At 49.5% G+C, this 20,816-nt stretch overlaps 1 long non-coding RNA gene across 1 annotated transcript in view; it reads left to right on the forward strand.

The window, feature by feature from the left end:
- Positions 1-3,387: 3,387 nt before the first annotated feature.
- Positions 3,388-20,816, forward strand: part of LOC311519077 — a 60,035-nt gene continuing 42,606 nt past the window's right edge. Inside the window, exons 1-2 of the long non-coding RNA XR_014711190.1 lie at positions 3,388-3,474; positions 8,539-8,645. This is a non-coding gene — a long non-coding RNA (uncharacterized lncRNA). The remainder of the gene's footprint in view (positions 3,475-8,538; positions 8,646-20,816) is intronic.

A 20,816-nucleotide genomic window follows, 5' to 3' on the forward strand; every position in this document is an offset into this window, starting at 1 on the left:
CCGTGGGCAACACCAGCATCCTGCCTGTTGCTCAGACCTGTAAGCTGGGCGTCATTTTCAATCTATTCCTCTCTCTAGGTCCTCACAACCCAGCTCTCTCTAAATCTTGCAGGTTCTTGCTGCATGACCTCTCTAAGATATGGCTTTTCCTGTCCATCCACACAGCTAAAACTCTCGTCCGGGCCCTCGTCAGCTTGCGTCTCAGTTACTGCCACGTCCTTCTCTCTGGCCTCGACAAACACAGCCTTGCCCTGCTCATCTCCGTTCAGAATACGGCTGCCAAGATCGTGTTCCTGGCCCGTTGCTCTGACCATGTCACCCCTCTCTCTGCATCCTTCCACAGGCTCTCCCTTCTCTCTCACATCAAACCAGGGATGGCTGTAGGGGGATTGCAGGGGTTATAGCCACCCCGAAATTTGTCTTAACCCCCCCGCCCGCCCGTAGCCACCCCATAGCAGCTGCCGCTCTCCAGCCACCCAGCTGTGAAGGCAGAGCGGAGAGAGGGGCAGCTGCTGGCTGGGTGCCTAGATCCAGCAGTAGTGGAGAAGTAAGTCCAGACAGGAGGGTGGGGGGCCTGAGAGCAGTCCCCAGCTCGTGTCCCCGCTCACCGGGGTGCCCTGCCCAGGGCAGGTGAAAGGTCCAGGGCTCCCCACAGCAGTCTGGACTGACCCACTTCAGCCCAGGCTCCTAAGCCTCACCTCTCGCAAACGCTGCTCCCTGAGGGCTCTGCCATTCCCGGAGCCAGGTTCCCCCACCTAGGCAGCTCTTACCAACTGTGAGCAGCCAGCACCCTGCATTAGCTGGCTCCGGCTTCTGGTCTGGCTATGGAGGGGGACTGGGCCACAGAGGGGGCAGGGCCTCACGGCCGGGGGAAGTGCAGCTTCCCCATTTTTCTGTCTGGCCCACCTAAGCCTCCCCACTGGGAAGAAGCTGGTGCTGCCCCTGCTTCAAACCTAAGCTATTTGTCGTCACTTTGAAGGCCCTTCACGGCGGCTGCCCACCCTAGCTGCCACCTCTCATTCACTATCAAGATGTCGACTCCCACCTCCAACTGGCCCATGATGCCAGCCTCCATCTTTATGCTTTCTCCCAGGCTGCCCCTCATGCTTGGGGGACCTCCCCATAACCAGTCACCCCAAAGCCCTTGTTAAAACTCTCCTTTGCCCAGACACCTACGAAACCCTTGAGGACAGCCGGCGGTGTGCCGAGACCACAGCCTGTCATGCTGACCACTGTTGTCCCATTGTTTCCATGTGCCCCTCCCCTCTGTCTGTATCCCTCTGTCGTCTCTTGTCATCAAGTGTAAACTCTCTGGAGCACCCACCGGCAGCTCCCTGCCCCACCCCAGCTCACCTCCGCCTCCTCCCCTGAGCACGCCGCAACCCTCTTCTCCCACCTCCCTCCCAGTGCTTGCTGCCGCAAAACAGCTGTTTCACGCAGCAAGCGCTAGGAGGGAAGGGGAAGGAGTAGGAACGCGGTGCGCTCAGAGGAGGAGGTGGGGAAGAGGCGGGGCCGGGGTGGCATTTTGGGGAAGGGGTCCAATAGGGGCAGGGTGGGGGTGGAGTTGGGGTGGGGACTTTAGGAAAGAGGGTGGAATGGGAGCGGGAAGGGGTGGAGTCGGGGCAGGGGTAGGGCCGCGTGCAGGGGGTGCGGTGGGGGAGTAGGGGGGCTTGAGCACCCACCGGCTCTGGGAAAAGTTGGCACCTGTGCGCGTCGGTGTCTTTCTGGATGGGAAACACTGAGAGAAGCCACCGCACTCAATGGGTGTTTGGTAAATATGGATCTATGAACCCCAAATACCCACATCCTCCAAAATTCATATGAAAAATCAACACCTTGCTTTTACAGATATTTGGAGGTTCCCCTGGGATGCTTGTAAAAGGCTCCCAAAAACGTCAGACCCAGAATCAAGCTTTACCTGCATGCAATTGTAAGGTACTAATATTAAATCCAAATGCCGGCTTAAGCAGTGGAGATGGTCCTGATGCTCAAAGTTTGGACCCAGCTCTGGGTCTGAACTTTCCCCAAATTGGGGTATTGCAATCCCAGATTTTGATAGGGGCCCATCCTGATTAATAAGTGTCCAAAAATTTAAACGAATCACACTGGAAGCTCCAGGAGTGAACGGACCTTTTTTCATTACCCAGCCACCATGACATTACTCTAGGTTTTCTGGAGAAGAGGAAGGATGGTGTCCTAGGACATGGCTGCCCCACAGCACCTCCTGCAGGCCAGGTGTGGCACAGCTGGCCCCCTGACTCAGTTTTCCTCCATGAAGTTGGTCCCCCTCTGACTAACTGTTAAAAAAATGTAACCCCTTCCAGAGTAGAAAATGCCCAGTTAAAGCATCTCAAACAAACAAAGCGGTTCCTCTGCCCTTCAGAGCTTTTCTTCAGCCCACCCTTGGGGTCCTCTTCCTAGCCTGTGCTGTGGCTACCTTTGAGAGCTAGCACCTAACCCTCCTTAGTCCTGACCCGTCAGGCTGGAAGCAGCTAATTAATAATAGCACAAGTGTGGCTGGCCTTATCTCCCCCTTAAAGAGGCCACTTACCCTGTGGCACATGGTCTGTGTGGTTAGGGTGCTGACCTAGGATTGGAAACCTTGGGTTCAATTCCTAGCTCTACCAGAGACGTCTTTTGTGACACAAGTTGGTCTGTGCCTCAGTTTCCCATGTATTTAAACTTAATTACAATTTGTGAGGTGCTCAAACACTGTGCCAGTGGGGTCCCCATTACTGCTTGAGTGGATTGTGGTCACACCTAGTGCTGCCCAGTTTCATGATAGAGGGAACTGGGGTGGATGCAGACTCCCTGGCTCCACATAACATCCTGCAGGCATACTGAGGGCTTGAACCTGCGCACACTGAAACACTAGCAACACGCCCATTGGCTGCAGTAGGGCAGGATCCCCACCTTAAGCGCACTGCAGTATACACGGCTCAGAACTAGAGGGCTGTCAGGAAGGAAGGGTGCGCTCTGGTGAAGTTGTGTGCTCCGGGAGCGACACAGTGAGCTGTGAAACACCCCTGAGCTGGCTGTCTAGCTGTGACAGATCGGCAAGCTCCGTGGTGGTTACCGTATTGCCAACTTTCAAGATATGCAACATGTTACTCGAAGTCCCAGCGGCTGCGGATGTGTCAATAAATGAAAACATTAATTAAAAAAAAAAATTTCTACTCCTCTCACAGGCTCTGACTTTCTTCTTTCCGGGTGGGTGCGCCACCCTCACTTTACCCCAAGGCCCCACCCCCACTTTGCCCCTTCCCCCCAAGGTCCCACCCTCACTCCACCTCTTCCCGCCCCCGCTTTGCCCCGCCCACCAATGCCTCTCACCCGCCACCAAACAGCTGATCAGAACACCCACAGAGTTGGCGCCTATGCTCCGCACGGCTATGGAGAAAAGCTTGAAAATGTGACCAGGGTGCACCCTGAAAGCTCAAAAACCAGACGGCAAAGGAAAGGAACCTTCATTCTGTAAGTAAATCTCAGTATTTTTAAGGCAATCTCATGAGTTTTAGGGCCTGATGATTTTTTGAACATTTGGGGTTGGCAATACGGCAAACACAGACAGCGGAGTCGGCAGGGCAGAGATCCGTGAACCCGGCCGATTCGCTGGCTCCGCAGCGCTCAGGGACAGTACGCTTGCGCACGGGGTAGCTGGATCCAAGCACGTTCTTAGTGAGCTCTCACTGAGCCCTTGGGCTAACAGCAGGCCTCAGGCTTGACAGAGAAGCAGTCTGCCTGGGGTCCGCTCTGCCTGGCACCCAGCTCTTGACTCACAGCAAAAAACAGGAAGCCTTCACCACACCACACCCCAGCCCCAGCCTGGCCTCCAAGGGTGGTGCATGCACTTGCTTAGTTTGGGAGCTCTGGCATGCTGGTTTGTGGCCCAGTGTTGAGATAAACTGCCCCCAGGGAAGTTTACCGCTAAGTGTGATGCCCTGAAGCAGGCGAGGTTTCTATCCCTCTGTGTGGATGTAGGTAGTGTATAGCCTTGTGCAAGCAGGCCCTCGGCAGAGGGGTGAATGTCACCCAGAGGCAGGAAATAACCAGCTGAGGCACCGTGTTGGGGTGAATCCCAGATGAAACATCCTGTTCACTAAAGCAGGTTGGCTTTCTTCCTCTCTCTTTCAATGCTGCCTCTGTTTTAATGTCACCTGACTCTAGTTGCCGCAGGGAAGGATTGCGAATGGCAGGCTGGCTTTCTGGGAGAGTGTCTTATCCCTATGGAAAGCCACACGAGGCTGGGTGGCCTCATTGTTATAGCAGGGGGCCATGGAGTCTCTGGTTTTCTTCCCAGCTTGGCGAAATTGCTGTGCCTCAGTTTCCCCATGTGATGATGAGCCTTCCCTGCAGGGATGCCAAGGGTGGATGTTTGTGATGAATAAAGGTTGCAGCATGGGCTTGATCCTGCCTCCCTGGAGTCAATGGTGGGGGACGGCAGTGACATCCAGATCACACAGCCAGCCGTGTTTTTCTTCAGGAGGTTGACAGACAGCTGGGACGAGTCAAACTCTGGCGTGAGCAGACCGGGGGTGGGGGAGGGCTGTTTTCTGAATGGACGTTTGTTAGCGTGTTTCTGTCTGGGGCAGTTATCTGTGTTGCTATTTCAGTAGGTATGAGTGGAGCCTTCCCCAGGTCCGTGCCAGACACCGGAGAGGAGTCGGGGGGAATAAAGCGGGTGGCGGTGGGAAGCTCTCTGTCGTCAGAAAACTTGAGCTCCTGCCAAGGTTTCAGCCGGTCACGGAGATAGCGCTGGTTCTCTGGAGACGGGCCTGACCTCGGGGTCACATCTTGGTCATTGAGCAAAGTGGGATCAGTGACCAGCTGCACATTAGTGGTGATAAGGGCCGGATAACGGTAGTCAAACTCCCACGGCCCCTTCAGGCATCGCTCAGGCCCATTAGAGATGAGGGAAAGGAGAGGGGGAGCGCCAGGCAGCCAGTCTATGGGTGCTGTCATTACAGATCCTGTCCCAGACCTGCTAATTCTAGTCTACCTATTTATCTTCCAAAGGGCTTCCATGCCTGGTGGGGAGGAAAGGTACCTCCTAGTTAGGGCTGCTTAGAAAACAGGTGTTTAATCCACTGGCAAATGTTGCTGTAAATTAATATTATTTGATTTTCATTAACATTTTCAGTAGCAAATGAAAGCTCAACCTCCCCCTCCCACTCCCCCCCCTTTTTTTTTTGCCATGAAAACTGAAAACTTTTGACTTTTGGCCAGGAGCTGTCAAATTTTCAGCCAACGTTTCCCCCACCCCAGGTTTCAGTTTTCTGACAAAAGCAGAGACGTCTGTTTGGTTGAAAGCCCAGTTTTCTGTCGACAAAATCTTTTGACAGCAAATGTTTCGACCAGCCTAATTCCTCATATAGCGGTAGATCAGGCCAAACTGCTGGGGAGTGCAAATAATAAAACCATTTGGCATTTTTGTTGCAACCTTCCATCAGAGGATCTTAAAGCTTTCCCCAAACATTAGTGAATTTAGCTTCGCCTCATCTCTGTGTGGAGTGGAAGCTCATGAGCCTTGTCTGAGAGATGGCTGAGTGGAGTCACAGAGTAATTAGGTGGCTTGCCAAAGATCACGCTGCAGATCAGTGACAGAGCTTGGAATAGAGTCACTCCTGGCCCTGTGCTTTAAGAACATCTTTACTCCCCCCAACTAGCAAATAATTCTGAATCCATGTCGTACATTTAAAAAAAAGTTGTCCAGGCTGTTTGATCCTTTACCATTGCGATCACACAGCTGGCACTGATTGTCCCGTTGTGTTCCTGTTACGCACAGTCCACTCAGACAGGCTCAGCCCAGGCAGGAATGAACTGAGCAAATCTGCCTCTAGTGTTAGGATCATTTTCTGGGCCACACGCATTACCCTGGGGTATTCCTGGTCTGCTCATGTAGTAAAGTCACCCATTGTGTTCCCAAAGCTGAAGGGTCTATGTGGAAAGCACGTATTATCCACAGCTAGTTTGCACTAGTGTTGAGTGAATGGATGGGATTATTTTAAAAGGGAGGTGTTTGTGATTAAGGCCTGGGATTTAGGCAACCTGGATTAAATTCTCAGATAGGATGCACACTCCCTGTAGGTATTTAGGCACCTAACTCCTATTAATTTCAGTGGGAGTTAGGTGCCTAAATACTTTTGAGGATCTGGGCCCTAACCACTCAGTTTTCCTCTAGTAAAGAGAGGATCATACTCCCTGTCTCCCACCCTTTATCTGTCCTGTCTATTTAAATTGTGAGGGACAGGGCATGTCTCTAGGGCTGGATCTCAGCTGGGGCCTCTAGGTGCTACTGTAATTATAATCAGGGCTTAAATTCTTACAGAGTATTTCCCGGAGCACTCCATGCACCCCAGACGCCCCCAACATGCTATAAAAACTCCAGGGCATTTGAAAATATTTACCAGAGCTCCGCTCCGGACTGCTCCAGCTGAATTTAAGCCCTGGTTATAATTAATAATACTGTTCTGGGACACAGGAGGATAGTTTTGCTGCTCCAAGGAGTCTGGTGGATAAAGAGAGAACCCACCTTCTTCACATCTATGTGGCATGAGAATACAACATGCCTAAAGGCATCTCCTATAATTTGTGCTAGAAACATTGGGGAGACACCAGTCACAGTTCCATAGCTAGTGTCGAATTCCACTTTGGACCCCCAGCATGAATCCAACCCCTTTGTTATGCATGAAAAATACAGGGTCCCCTGCCCAAGTTTGCAGCAAGTACTCTCTGAGAACAGAATGAATTTTCTGAAAATGTACAAATACATCTGTTGCTTAGCTCATGTGCTCATATTAGTGGTTCCTTTCATGTTATTAATGGGCCCTTTAAGAAACTGAGCATCTGTATTGGGCATTTCATTGATCTCAATAACAGAATAACACAAACTCTTCCGATTTTTTCACATAGCAAAAAGTAACTGAAATCTTGTCCGCAGTCTACATCTGAAGAAATACAGTTGCAATTAAGTTATGGTTGTATCTAATTGTTTTAATTGTATTAAACAGGCTATAGAGAGGGTCATGTCAACAGCTCATGTAACTCTTAAATGGAGCCATTCTGATATGAGAGGCAACTCAACCAATCACCACACCTCCTGTATAACTAATTTGCATGCAACAATATTATTGGCTGTGATGAGTCAGTGATATGAGGGGGACTGGACACATGTCACGAGTTCTCAACGGTAGATGACTGACCCCAGTTGTCACTGCGTTTAGAGGTTCCAGGGGTGCTTGCTAGCTTGGGCATCCGTTCTCGAAAGACTCCCTGCGGCACTCTGCCGTTGTTCCGAAGCCCACCAAGTCAGCATTGCTAGGGGACCTGAGACAAGAGCACAGGGGAAGCTCTGAAAGCTCAGAGGGGAACAAGTATGTAAAAAGGTCCTTCAAAATCAGTGAAATCTAATCTAAGACCACACACTAGAATGCCATACTCCAAAATGTATGGTCATTGCATGGCATCATGACAGGGCAGAGTTAAGGTTGTTTGGATGCCTTATCTCTGCATTTCCATCCCTTAATATGTTTTGATTTTATTTAAGTGTAACCTTAGCTGTGAATTTTCTGGCTTTGTAATGCTTGATTTTGGGATAATTACAGCACCTTGTAACGATTTTTATCCTTCAGTCACTGATACACACTCTCAACCTTAACATAATTTTCTGTGTTGGAATAGAAGTATGAGGTGGGAAAGACTTTTTCGCTCATCCATTCCATTCCCCTGTAGTCCAGAATTCTCTCCCCACAGCATGTCTCTAGTACATTTGTAACACTCCAGACGAGATGGGTTGTCAGATATGAACCTGAGATCTTTAGTACTGCAGCACCAATACTTATTCTTGCACTAAAGGAATAATTTTGTTAGCCACAAGCAGTAGTAGGCTGTTATCCTCTAGAAGCCAAACCACTGAAGAGGGATGCAACAAACACTTTCCAGTGAATTTCATATGATCCAGGACTTTTGGAAAATGGCTCAGAGCATGGGGTCCACAGGTTCACCACCTTTTTCTCACTCTGTGTTTCCCTAACGTAGATATCGCATTATGGCTCAGCGGTTCCTTTGTGTTGAAGAGAATTTTATCCCAGCTTGTACATCACATCCTGGAAACTCTCTAAAGTAGGGCCATGTGACTCTACAGCATCTCTGGCATGGGCGGCAGGTATCATAGGCTGTGGAAGGCTGTGCCACCCCAAACAGCCAGGCATGGCCCTGCCAACGCTCCATCCACAGCCCGTCCCCTGCTTCCGCTTGGCGTGGCTCCAGTCTCCCGGGGTGGCCCCGGCTTGGGCCGTGCCACCCGCTCTCCTTGTGCTCTGTGGCTGGCGGAGGGAAGAGGCTAGGGGTGCTCTGGGACTGGGGGCACTAGCCTCAGGTAGGGGCCAGCGGCTGCAGTGCCGGGGGGGGCCTCTGGGATCTGGCGGGGGGGGCAGGGGGCATGGAAGGGGTGGAGCCTTGGGCGAAAGGGATGGGGCTCCCCCAACCGGTGGTTCACGAACTGCCCATGATCTCTGTATTAATCTCTCCTCTCCACAGGAAGGTGGGAGAGCTGCTGCAGAACAAATGCAAGCTGCCTCCAGTCAGCAGGCGTGTTCTCCTGCTATCCCATGACAATCAATCTGTAAGCACCTAGAGGAGAACAGGTAATAAATAATAGCCAACATGGATTTGTCAAGAACAAATCATGACAGACCAACCTAATTTCCTTCTTTGACAGGGTTACTGGCCTTGTGGAGAGGGAGGAAGCAGTAGACATGATATATCTTGGTTTTAGTCAGGCTTTTGACACAGTCCCACATGACAGTCTCATAATTAAACTAGGGAAATGTGGTCTAGATGAAATCACTATAAGACGGGCACACAACTGGTTGAAAGACTGTACTCAAAGAGTAGTTCCCAATGGTTCACTGTCAAACTAGGAGGGCGGATCTAGTGGGGTCCTGCAGGGGTCAATCCTGGCTTTTGTACTAGTCAATATTTTCATTAATGACTTGGATCATGGAGTGGACAGTATGTGTATAAAGTCTGAGGATGACCCCCAAGATAGAAAGGGTTGCTAGTTGGAAGATAAGATTAGAATGACCTTGACAAATTGGAGAATCGGTCTGAAATCGACACAATGAAAGTCAATAAAGACAAGTGCAAAGTACTTCACTAAAGAAGGAAAAATTAAAAATATACAGCTATGAAATGGGGAATAACTGGCTAGGGCGTAGTACTACTGAAAAGGATTTGGGGTTATGGAGGATCACAAACGGAATATGAGCCAACAAGGTTATGCAGTTGTGAAAAAGGCTAATATCATTTTGGGGTGTATTAACAGGAGTGTGGTTTGACATGTGAGGTAACTGTCCAGCGGTACTTGGCACTGGTGAAGCCTCAGCTGGAGTACTGTGTCCAGTTCTGGATGGCACACTTTTGGGAAAATGTGGACAAACTGGAGAGAGTCCAGAGGAGAGCAATGTAAGGGATAACAGGTTTAGAAAACATGACCTATGAGGAAAGGTTAAAAAAATGGGGCATGTTTAGTCTTGAGAAAAGGAGACTGATTGGGGACCAGATAACACTCATCAAATATGTTCAGGGCTCTTACAATTGTTCTCCAGGTCTACTGAAGGTAGGACAAGAAGTATTGGCTTAATCTGAAACAAGGGAGATTTCAGTTAGCTATTTGGAGAACCTTTGTAACTGTAAGGATCGTTAAGTACTGGAATTAGTTACCAAGGGTGGTGGTGGAATCCCTGTCATTGGCGATTTTAAAGAACGGGTTGGACAAACACCCATCAGGGGTGGTCTAAGTTTACTTGGTCTTGCCTCGGCATGGGGGGTCTGAACTAGCTAACTTCTCGACGTCCCTTTCAGCCCTACATTTCTATGATTCCATGATTTGTAATAATATTAGAGTGCTTTGCACTGCTAGACTTGGTGCCTTTTATCTAATGATCTTAGATATCAGAGCTCAAATCTTGCCTGTCAATCAGGCAGGCCAAATGGCATTCCTTTGGAGTGAATGGGGACTCTTTACCCATTACACTGCCTATGCTTGTGGTACCAGCTAAGCAATGTATTATTTCCATAGGCCTAGTCCAGCTTGCAGGCTCTTTTTCTTACCTTCACTCTCAAAGAATGGCACGGAATACATGCACATCTGCACGCAGCCCTATGGCCTGTGCTATGCAGGAGGCCAGACTCGATGATCAAAATGGTCCCTTCTGGTCTTAGAATCTCTATCACACATGGGTGCATACCTAGCCCACTGGTCAGTGTGTGTTACAGGTCCACCCTTCTGTGCCTGATCCACTGAAGATATGAGTCTTGTAGACCTGCAGCCCTATGCACGTCATGCACACTGCATACCACTGGTATTAGTCAGTGCCCGGGGCCCCCTGTTTGAGAGGGTCCCCCACCGAATAGAATTGCAATCTGGCACACCTGGTCACAGGCCCACACACTGAAATTTGGCCTGGTGGATGGGCCATCATGACGGAGGAGCTGGCAGGCCAAGCCTGAGTGGTGCCATGTTAAGTTAAAGTGAGAATGGTTCATAAGAACGTAACAATGGCCATACTGGGTCAGACCAAAGGGCCATCAAGCCCAGACTCCTGTCTTCCGACAGTGGCCAGTGCCAGGTGCCCCAGAGGGAATGAACAGAACAGGGAATCATCAAGTGATTCATCCCCTGTAGCCCATTCCCAGCTTCTTGCAAACAGTTGGGTGCAGCATGTGAAAAACGTCAACCTACACCAGTACGAAGTGTTAGCTCAAGCTATAACTTCTCATGCTTTTAGCTCTGGAGGTCCCCAGTGCAAACCCCACAGTGTCAGCCAAGCTGGTGGCCACCACATGAAGATACCCACATGCATACACGTTTCCCTGCTGTTTGTCTTAAGTGTGAAATGCGCCCCTGTTCTAACCTTAAATCTAGGTCAGGTGATTAACTACCACTGTACAGCTGTGCTCAACCCTCAGGCAGGCAGTCACCCGCAGGAGACACTGTTAATGAACTGTGCCTGAAGTCCATCAGCTCCCAGCAGATAGCAGGGGCCCAGGCGCTGTCCCTGTGCAGTCCCTGGAGCTGCGTTGCGGCATGTGGAGCAAACCACCCATCCATCACCGAAGCACAGGCGTGACCCCTGCCGCCTTCCCCAGCCATTAGCCCTCCCCACACTCGCCACTAGAAATAACCAAGTCATCCTATTGGCCTGCACAAAGGACCTCCCCTCCCATGTGCTTGGAGCGAGGAGATGTCTGCTGCTCAGGTTCAGATGCCCTTTGACTGTGGGTAATATGTGAGCGATTGCCTTGTCAGAGGAGCCCAGCCTGCATCCCCCACCCACCAGCACATGCCCCTGTCCTTACAAACCCAGGCAGGCCCTATGCATAGCCCTCTCTCCAGCTAGCCCGCTTCAGGATTCCCAGGGCAGCATATTCATAACTGTCCTCCTGAGGGAGATAAGCCTCTTAACATTCCAGCAGGGAGCATCCCAGCTCTCCCCTCTGCTCTCAAAGAGGTTATTTATTTCTGTGATTCCCTCACAAATTACCCCGAGATAGTGCAGCCAAACCGCTTGCTGTGAAGTAAACCAGAGGGGGTGGGGGGCTTCCTCGCTATCTTTCCTGGTGAGAAGCAGCCTCTGGGGCTGGGATTTCTGCTTTATTTAGAAACCATCGCTTGCTTGAAAGGGGCTCAGTTATAGCGGCCTCAAACACTCCTGTCAGCCATCTGAAGCTCTCGCCCCGAGGCTGGCTGCACCCTCACTCTGAAGGGAAGGGAACAGATATCAGAAAATGCCCCCAACTTCACTATTATGGCTGCAGTTATTCAGCAGTGTAGGGAACCCATCCAAATGTGTCCACCACAGCATGGTCCTGTGGCTAGAGCTTTTGTTTGCGGGTCAGGAGATTGTTCTATTCCTGGCTCTGCGGCGTGACCCTGGGCAAGTCACTTCACGCTCTCTGTGCCTCTGTTTCCCCTCCATGCTTTGTCTGTCTGGTGTATTTAAATGAAAAGCTGCTCAGGGCAGGGATTGTGTTTGTCCAGTGCCAGTCACTGGGGATGTGGCTGGAGCCTCGAGGTGCTACGACAAAAACAACCACCACCTCTCAACCCCCACTCCACGATTTGCTCCGACACGAGGTTCACAGCGCCGGAGGCAATGTTTTCTATTGAGGCACCAAAAATGCAGCAGAAAGGCAAATCTTTCCTATTGTGAGCTGTCGATCTTCTGTTATCATTATTAATCGTTATCATAATTATGATTTCATTCTTTTTAAGCCAGTCTCATGGTTTTGGGTGGGGGGCTAACTCGTGAGATGTGAACACTCAGGATTGGCAATACTGCACAGGACCCCTGACATGACTGACTTCTCTTTAGAGAGACCAGGTGGGTGAGGTAATAGCATTTACTGGACCAACTTCCGCTAGGGAGAGAGACACACTTTCGACTCACGCAGAGCTCCTTCTCCAGGTCCGTGCAAGCTCGAAAGCTTGTCACTGACAGAAGTTGGTCCAATAAATAAAATTACCTCACCCACCTTGTCTCTCTAATATCCTGGGACTGACATAGGCTACAGTAACACTTTACACAAAAGTGGACGACTTCTCTTTGCCAGGCAGCAGACTTAAAATTACTGAGTCCAGACTGCAGCCGACGTGCAGTTGGTAATCATGAGAATTGTGACACCTTCTGGTGGCTGGAGCTTAGTGCATCAGGCACTTCACACATGAAGGACTTAAGGCTAGGCTTGACGGGAGTCTTCTTCTGTGTTCTGTGTACCCTCAAACGACGTCATGACTGGTGTAGATGACTAGATTTATTCAGAGAAAGGCAGGCAGAACCCACTTACCCTGTGTGCATCTGACCCTCATCTGCAAAATGGGGATAACAACACTTGTCTACTTCTCAGGGGTGTGGAGAAAAGACTTATGGACATCTGCAAGATGCTCATAAGAACATAAGAACGGCCATACAGAGTCAGACCAAAGGTCCATCTAGCCCCGTATCCTGTCTTTTGACAGTGGCCAATGCCAGGTGCTTCAAAGGGAATGAACAGAACAGGCAATCATTGGGTGATCCATCCCCTGTCGTCCAGTCCCAGCTTCTGGCAGTCAGAGGCTTGGGAGACCCAGAGCATGGGGTTGCATCCCTGACCATCTTGGCTGATAGCCATTGATGGAGCTGTTACTATTTTGGCCTTCACAACATCCCCTGGCAAGGAGTTCCACAGGTTGATTGTACGTCATGTGAAGAAGTACTTCCTTTTGTTTGTTTTGAACCTGCTGCCTATGAATTTCATTGGGTGACCCCTGCTTCAGATGCTATGATGCTAAGCATGAGGAGGAATATAAATTGCTAGACAGGCCGGGCCACTTTAACAACAGCAAATGGCTGTGCATTGTGTCTGTGTGCTGTGCATGCTATTGCTTTTGGGCCATTGATTCAGTTGTTTTTGTTGCCATCACCTCCTTTTCTCCCACAATCCTGCAGAGGTTTTCTTCCTCCCACTGCCATGCCAAGAACTTTCTTCCTGACCCCAGCAGGTGTTAGCTTGCTGCCCCAAAGCTTGAGGGTCGATCAGCCTTGTAATTTGCAGAGGCTATCCTCATTTACATGGGCTCCTGATTGGTTTTTAGAAGCTCATTAAGTCACGTAGCAGTTCAGGAGAGAGGCATCTGTGTCTGGTTAGCCACCAGGCCAGCTGTCTGAGCTAACTCACTAAATGACCATGGAATTACTCTGATCCCTTCTCACTACTTTTTCTTTGGCAGGGGAGGGGACCTCAGAGCAGGTGAGGGGAAGTGATGGGTGTACATCCTTCCCACCCGAACAACGTGCCACTCTCTAGCCCCTTCTCTTCTTCACAGCGTAAGTCAGCCAATGGAAAAAATGCTGTCACGCATATCTCATTTCCAGTGTGTGGGAGTCGCTGATAAAGGGGGAGAGGATGCAGATCTGGACAATAAAACCTCATGACAGCTTTCACGTCAGTCCCAGACACAGGGATCTGGGGCCGCGCGTAAGCGGCCTGACATAGGATCAAAGCATCCAGGGTGCTGAGCAGGTACTTGAGGAAGGCTCCTGCTAAGAAGCACCCTGGGGTTGAACTTGAAAGGGCTATAAAACTGCTGATTGACAGGATTGTCCCTTCTCAGACCTAGGCTTGCTCCGTGCAATACAGTGGCCTGGTCTGGTCACAACAGGAAAAACAAGAAGCTAGTTGGGCACCTTGCTCTTCGTGGGGACTCCAATGTCCTAAGCAATTTGTGAATCTCAGAGAGTGGCCCTGTGTCTCTTCTACAGTGGAGCTGGAAGTCAGGGAGGGGCACAAAATCTATCACCAGCCTACTCCTCACCTGCAAACCCCACTACATATTGCTGAGTACAAGATTTTGTTCTCTGGGGCCCTCAGGACAGACTGCTACCAGAATGAAATCCCCTTCCTTAGGAATGTAACGTGTTCACGATCAGTGTTTAAAATGAAGTTGAACAATCACCAGTGAGTGACACTCCAGTTCTGCAGACACCTCAGGGGACGTTTCTGCATCTGCTTTCCCACAGGTTTGCAATGGATGCTTCCCCACAGAGTGGTTATTCCAGGAGACATGGGGTACATGTCTCTACATTTTTCTCCTCTACATTTTTGTTATTAGTCCATTTAGTGTTCATGGAAGAGTTCAGAGACATTCATTTATGCATAGAATTGGTGCAGCACAGTGCAGCATTCCTGCCACTCTCCCCACAGTGACCTACCAGAGGGACTTCTCTCTGACCTGGACTGATGCTCTTAATCATAGAGTCATAGAATCATAGAATATCAGGGTTGGAAGGGACCTCAGGAGGTCATCCAGTCCAAACCCCTGCTCAAAGCAGGACCAGTCCCCAATTAAATCATGCCAGCCAGGGCTTTGTCAAGCCTGACCTTAATAACTTCTAAGGAAGGAGATTCTACCACCTCCCTAGGTAACGCATTCCAGTGTTTCACCACCCTCCTAGTGAAAAAGTTTTTCCTAATATGCAACCTAAACCTCCCCCACTGCAACTTGAGACCATTACTCCTTGTCCTGTCATCTTCTACCACTGAGAATAGTCTAGAACCATCCTCTTTGGAACCACCTCTCAGGTAGTTGAAAGCAGCTATCAAATCCCCCCTCATTCTTCTCTTCTGCAGACTAAACAATCCCAGTTCCCTCAGCCTCTCCTCATAAGTCATGTGTTCCAGACCCCTAATCATTTTTGTTGCCCTTCGCTGGACTCTCTCCAATTTATCCACATCCTTCTTGTAATGTGGGGCCCAAAACTGGACACAGTACTCCAGATGAGGCCTCACCAATGTTGAATAGAGGGGAACGATCACGTCCCTCGATCTGCTGGCTATGCCCCTACTTATACATCCCAAAATGCCATTGGCCTTCTTGGCAACAAGGCACACTGTTGACTCATATCCAGCTTCTCGTTCACTGTCACCCCTAGGTCCTTTTCCACAGAACTGCTGCCTAGCCATTCGGTCCCTAGTCTGTAGCGGTGCATTGGATTCTTCCGTCCTAAGTGCAGGACACTGCACTTATCCTTGTTGAACCTCAACAGATTTCTTTTGGACCAATCCTCCAATTTGTCTAGGTCCCTCTGTATCCTATCCCTACCTGCCACCATATCTACCACTCCTCCTAGTTTAGTATCGTCCGCAAATTTGCTGAGAGTGCAATCCACACCATCCTCCAGATCATTTATGAAGATATTGAACAAAACCGGCCCCAGGACCTTGGGGCACTCCACTTGATACTGGCTGCCAACTAGACATGGAGCCATTCATCACTACCCATTGATCCCGACAATCTAGCCAACTTTCTACCCACCTTATAGTGCATTCATCCAGCCCATACTTCTTTAACTTGCTGACAAGAATACTGTGGGAGACCGTGTCAAAAGCTTTGCTAAGGTCAAGAAACAATACATCCACTGCTTTCCCTTCATCCACAGAACTAGTAATCTCATCATAGAAGGCGATTAGATTAGTCAGGCATGACCTTCCCTTGGTGAATCCATGCTGACTGTTCCTGATCACTTTCCTCTCATCTAAGTGCTTCAGGATTGATTCCTTGAGGACCTGCTCCATGATTTTTCCTGGGGACTGAGGTGAGGCTGACTAGCCTGTAGTTCCCAGGATCCTCCTTCTTCCCTTTTTTAAAGATTGGCACTACATTAGCCTTTTTCCAGTCATCCGGGACTTCCCCCGTTCACCACGAGTTTTCAAAGATAATGGCCAATGGCTCTGCAATCACAGCCGCCAATTCCTTTCTTACATTGGGGAGAGGTTAGTTCTGTCTCCAGGGCCATTTCTTTGGTTTCTCCACTGAGATTCCCAAGTAGGATGCTCATTGCTTGAGGCAGACACTAAGTCTTGTTTGCTCTCCATGCTCACCTCCGATTGGCCCATGAGGCCAGTCTCTACTGCCCACTGATTACATTTTACACCAAGCATCGTCATGCTTCCTCTCATGCTGCCCCTACTGCTCGGGCAGAGCTTCCCAAAAGACCCACAAACGGACGTCCCTGATCGTCTTGGAATTCCTCCTCAAAACTGTCCTTTGCCGAGATGCCTACAAAAAACTTGACAATGGTCAGTCTGCACGTGAGCAGAGACAGCTGCCTATCATGCTGACCAGTATTGTATCTCTGTTTCCTTGCACTCCCCCATCTGTCTGTATCCATCTGTTACTTCTTGTCCAGTACTTAGATTGTAAGCTCCTGTGTTCACTGCTAGCACCATAGTGTCCTGGCCCATGACTAGGGCTTGCGGATGCTGTGGTAATATAACTATTTATTATTATTATTTGTAACAACTCTCCCTGCGAATTGGGCTCAGAGCACATCTAATTCCACAGGACACTAAGCTTGCTTGAACTTTTCTGAGTGAACCCTGAACCCAAATTCAGATCCAAATTTTAGACCTAGCCCCTCTTTTTATAATGAAGCAAACAAAAAAACCCCCCCTGCATCTGAAATCCCTGAATTTAGGAGTACCAGCATCCCGGTCCAGATCCTGATTCAAAGGTTGTTGCTTGAACCCATTTCTACTCTCAACCTTTTGAGTTTTGCCCATCAGTAGATAATGTCTGTGAGTCTAGAGAGGCGCCTCTGGGAGTTAGGCATCCTCAATTTCAGTGGAATTTGGGCACCTACCTCCATTAGACTCCCTCACAAATCCCAGACAACGAGCCAAATTCTGTTCATGATGCCTGTGTAAATCTAGAATAATCACACTGAAGTCAGTGGAGCTAAACTGCAATTGGGTCCGATGTCTTTCCTGTAATATCATTATTCAATTATCTACCACAAAAAGACGAGACACCATAGTTTGAAGCGTGTCACCAGCCATGTACGACCTCGTTCCTGCAAACCAACAAAAATCCTTAGTTGATCCAATTGTTGCATCCATTTCAACGATCTCTGTGCTTTTACCCAGATGCTCCAAACCATTTCCCATAGCGCTTAAAGGCAGGGGTAAGCTGGTCGGCAGCTTCTCCAGCCTAGGAAGGGAAGCAAACACCACACCCAAACCCTTTAGAGGCCCTTGCTCCAGAGCCCATTGTCTCAACACAAACGGCATAGATAGATACAGAATAAAAGAATAGCTCAGCTGGCCAATACTGGCTACAGTCTCCAGACTAGAGCTGGCGTCTTTTTTCTTTTCCCCTTGGGAAAATGATAAAGTTTTCAGTAAAAATTCAAAAATAAAAGTTTTTCATCTGAAAACTGAAATACTTCCATTCTGATATGTGTCCAGGGTGCCTCATGAGAGTTGTAGTTCTGATGCCGCATGCTCCTGTTCTCCTCTATGGGCTGGACTCCATGGTCAGACTACATCTCCCATGGTTCACCATGGTCTGTCCTCTTAGTGAGGGGAGACTGCCTCATGGCAGTTGTATGTCCCTGGTGCATTCTGGGAGATGAAATCTGGCTCATTTCTGTTTTTGGCCAAAACCTGTTTTTTTTTGTTTTTTGAGTGTTCAGTTTTTTGCTGTGTGGGGGGGAGGGAAATTTATATTTTCCATGGAAAGCAGGCACTTTTCACCAAAAATTTCATTTAATCAAAACCCAATTTTTTTTATCTAAAAACAGTGTTGTCTGAACATTTCCCAGCAGCATGCATTTACATAAGAACATAAGAATGGCCATACTGCATCAGACCAATGGGCCATCTAGCCCCCTATACTATCTTCCAACAGTGGCCAATGCCAGAGGCTTCAGAGGAAATGAACTGAACAGGGCAATTATCCCGTGGTCCATCCCCTGTTGTCCAGTCCCAGCTTCTGGCAGTCAGAGGCTTAGGGACACATACTGCATGGAGTTGCATCCCTGATCATCTTGGCTAATAGCTGTTGATGGACCTATCCTCCAGGAACTTATCTAATTGTTTTTTGAACCGTTATACTTTTGGTCTTCACAATATCCCCTGGCAATGAGTTCCACAGGTTCCACAGCCCTGCCGTACAGACTTTTTCTTTATCCCCATCAGCCAGCAGCAGGAGAAAAGAGAGAGAGACTGGGACATGACACATCCCTCCCCTCTGCTCCTAGGCCTAGGTTCCTCCTCCTGACGTGCTCTGCCCAGCCATCCCTAACCCTTTCCAGGCTGTTGTTTCATCTTGTCGTGGTGATGTTAACAGTGAAATTCCCATAGATTTCAATGTGTAATGCCCGGCAGCCAAGGCGTGCTGGGGGCAGTCCAGAGCAGTGGTCAAGCGTGTGCAGGTGTTGGGATCTCCAAGAGGTCAATCGGGATCAGAGGCAGTCCGAGGCAATGGTCAGAGTTCTCTCAGGGACCAGTAGCTGAAAGAGCCAATCTAAGGGGCCAAGTCAGTGGGTCAGGGCCCAAGGTCGGACGGGGCAGCCTGGGCAGCAACCAGCAGGCAATGGCTTCCTCTGCCTGTTGCGGTTTTTATATAGCCCAGGTACCCAATGAGAAAGCTGCTGTCCAGCCAATCAGGGGCCTGGGGCGGGGCTGCTGTGGGGCTGCAGGCCTTTAGCACTAAGGCTGTAGGTCAGGGCTGGTGCCTCAGCATGCAGTGGTGGTACTGAGTCTCAGGATGCCGGATAGGGACCTCACGGACCTGGGTTCAATAGCAGGGTGCTGATGCAATGGAAACAGAGTTAGGCCAATGCTCTTTAGCACACCCCAGCCTTACGCACATTGATTTTCCTTTGCTCTGGCATACACATAGCTTCCCCTTCACTCCGGCAGACGTCCGGCTTTATCCGGCTGGACGAGATTCCCCTTTCTGTTCTGTGCCAGGAATGAGCCTCAGCAAATGCGTGTGTGTTTTTCACAAGGATCCCATTCATGGGTTCCCAGCGTCAGCCCCCGTCCCAGGCAGCCTACCCCCCTCGTCCGGTCGGTCTCATCTGCGCAGCACGCCCGAAGATGTCATCTCCACCGTGATAAGGTACAGAAGGGGCTGTGAGAGGAAGGCTCGCAGTTGTTCCCGGCGCCGGGCTGGGTAGAGGCAGACGTGTCTAACCCGGGCCTTCTCCTCCACAGCACCAAAAATAGATGACATCATCTGTGTGACCCAACCCCCATATCAGCCCCGCACAGAGGTGCGTGCTGAGCGGAGCCGGAGGAAGACGGGAGGGGATGAGGGAAGCAAAAACCCTGGGCTGGAGGTTGGTTACTTTGGCAAAAATACAAAGTTCTGCAAAACTTCACCAGCCAGACTTCAAAAAGGTGGAAAACTGGAGGCTCTTTCTGGCAGCTCCTGTTATCAAGTAGCAGCTTATCTGGTGATCCGAATGAGCCCCAGTGGCTGCTGACCCCTGGCTAGCTTCCCTGCACCCCCAAAGAATACACCCATCCATCAAAAGAGAAGAGCATCACCAAGTAAAAGAGACTGTGACTGTGAGAATGAGCTTTCAAATTATTTGCCTACAGCCATCAGGAGAAGCATGGGCTGAGATTTACACAACGGACTAGGGGACGTAACCTCGCAACTCCCAGTGAAATTAGTGGGGTTGTGCGGATAAGTTCCCTGTTTGGCTTTGAAAGTTGCAAGCATAGACTCTAGAGGGACAGGACCAGATCTTCAGCTGATATAAATCAGTATAGCTCTGTCTCTGGAGCTATGCCCATGTCCTTCTCAGTGGGTGCAAACAGCTGTCGCTCCACTGAAGCCAGTTTATATTAGCTGAGGATCTGGTCCATAAAATCCCCCCTTGCCAGTACAGGATTACTCCCCATGATACATGTTATAGTGCTTTGTCCAAACTGGTTTTAGAAGTCCCCAGCAATGGAGTTTCTGCTGTCACACACATTCACAGCCAAATGCATTGCCCAGTCACTGTTATTCAATCTAAATTTCATCCCATTGCTCTTAGTTATGTTTCTATGTGTCGGAGCAGGCAATTCCTCTCCCTTCTTGGGGCTAGATTTTGCCCCCCCTTACTCCCAGGGAATAACACCATCCTCTGCAATTAGCTGTAATGCTATGCAAAGTAATTACACGTGTAGGCTCTCTTTACAGAGGAAAATGCTACTCATAATGCACCCATGCAAATTTGAAGTGTGAAAATGAAGGTGCAAAGTTTCTTCCTGACCCACACAGTGATAAGTTTGTACCCTGAAGCATGAGATTTGATTGCTTTATTTTAGGATGTATAATTAAAAGTGTCACGGGTGGCAAGAAGAGTGACATGTTCTTAATATACCCTAACCTTAGGTGAAACTTACCAGGCTTTGTTGTGAACTTGAAAATTTTGTTCAGGTTTCCTGGAAAGATCATTCCTCTAGGGAAACTGGGAGGTATTGCCCAATTTCCA

This window comes from Lepidochelys olivacea, assembly GCF_965140295.1.
Source record: "Lepidochelys olivacea isolate rLepOli2 genome assembly, chromosome: 3".
NCBI classification, from domain to species: Eukaryota; Metazoa; Chordata; order Testudines; family Cheloniidae; genus Lepidochelys; species Lepidochelys olivacea.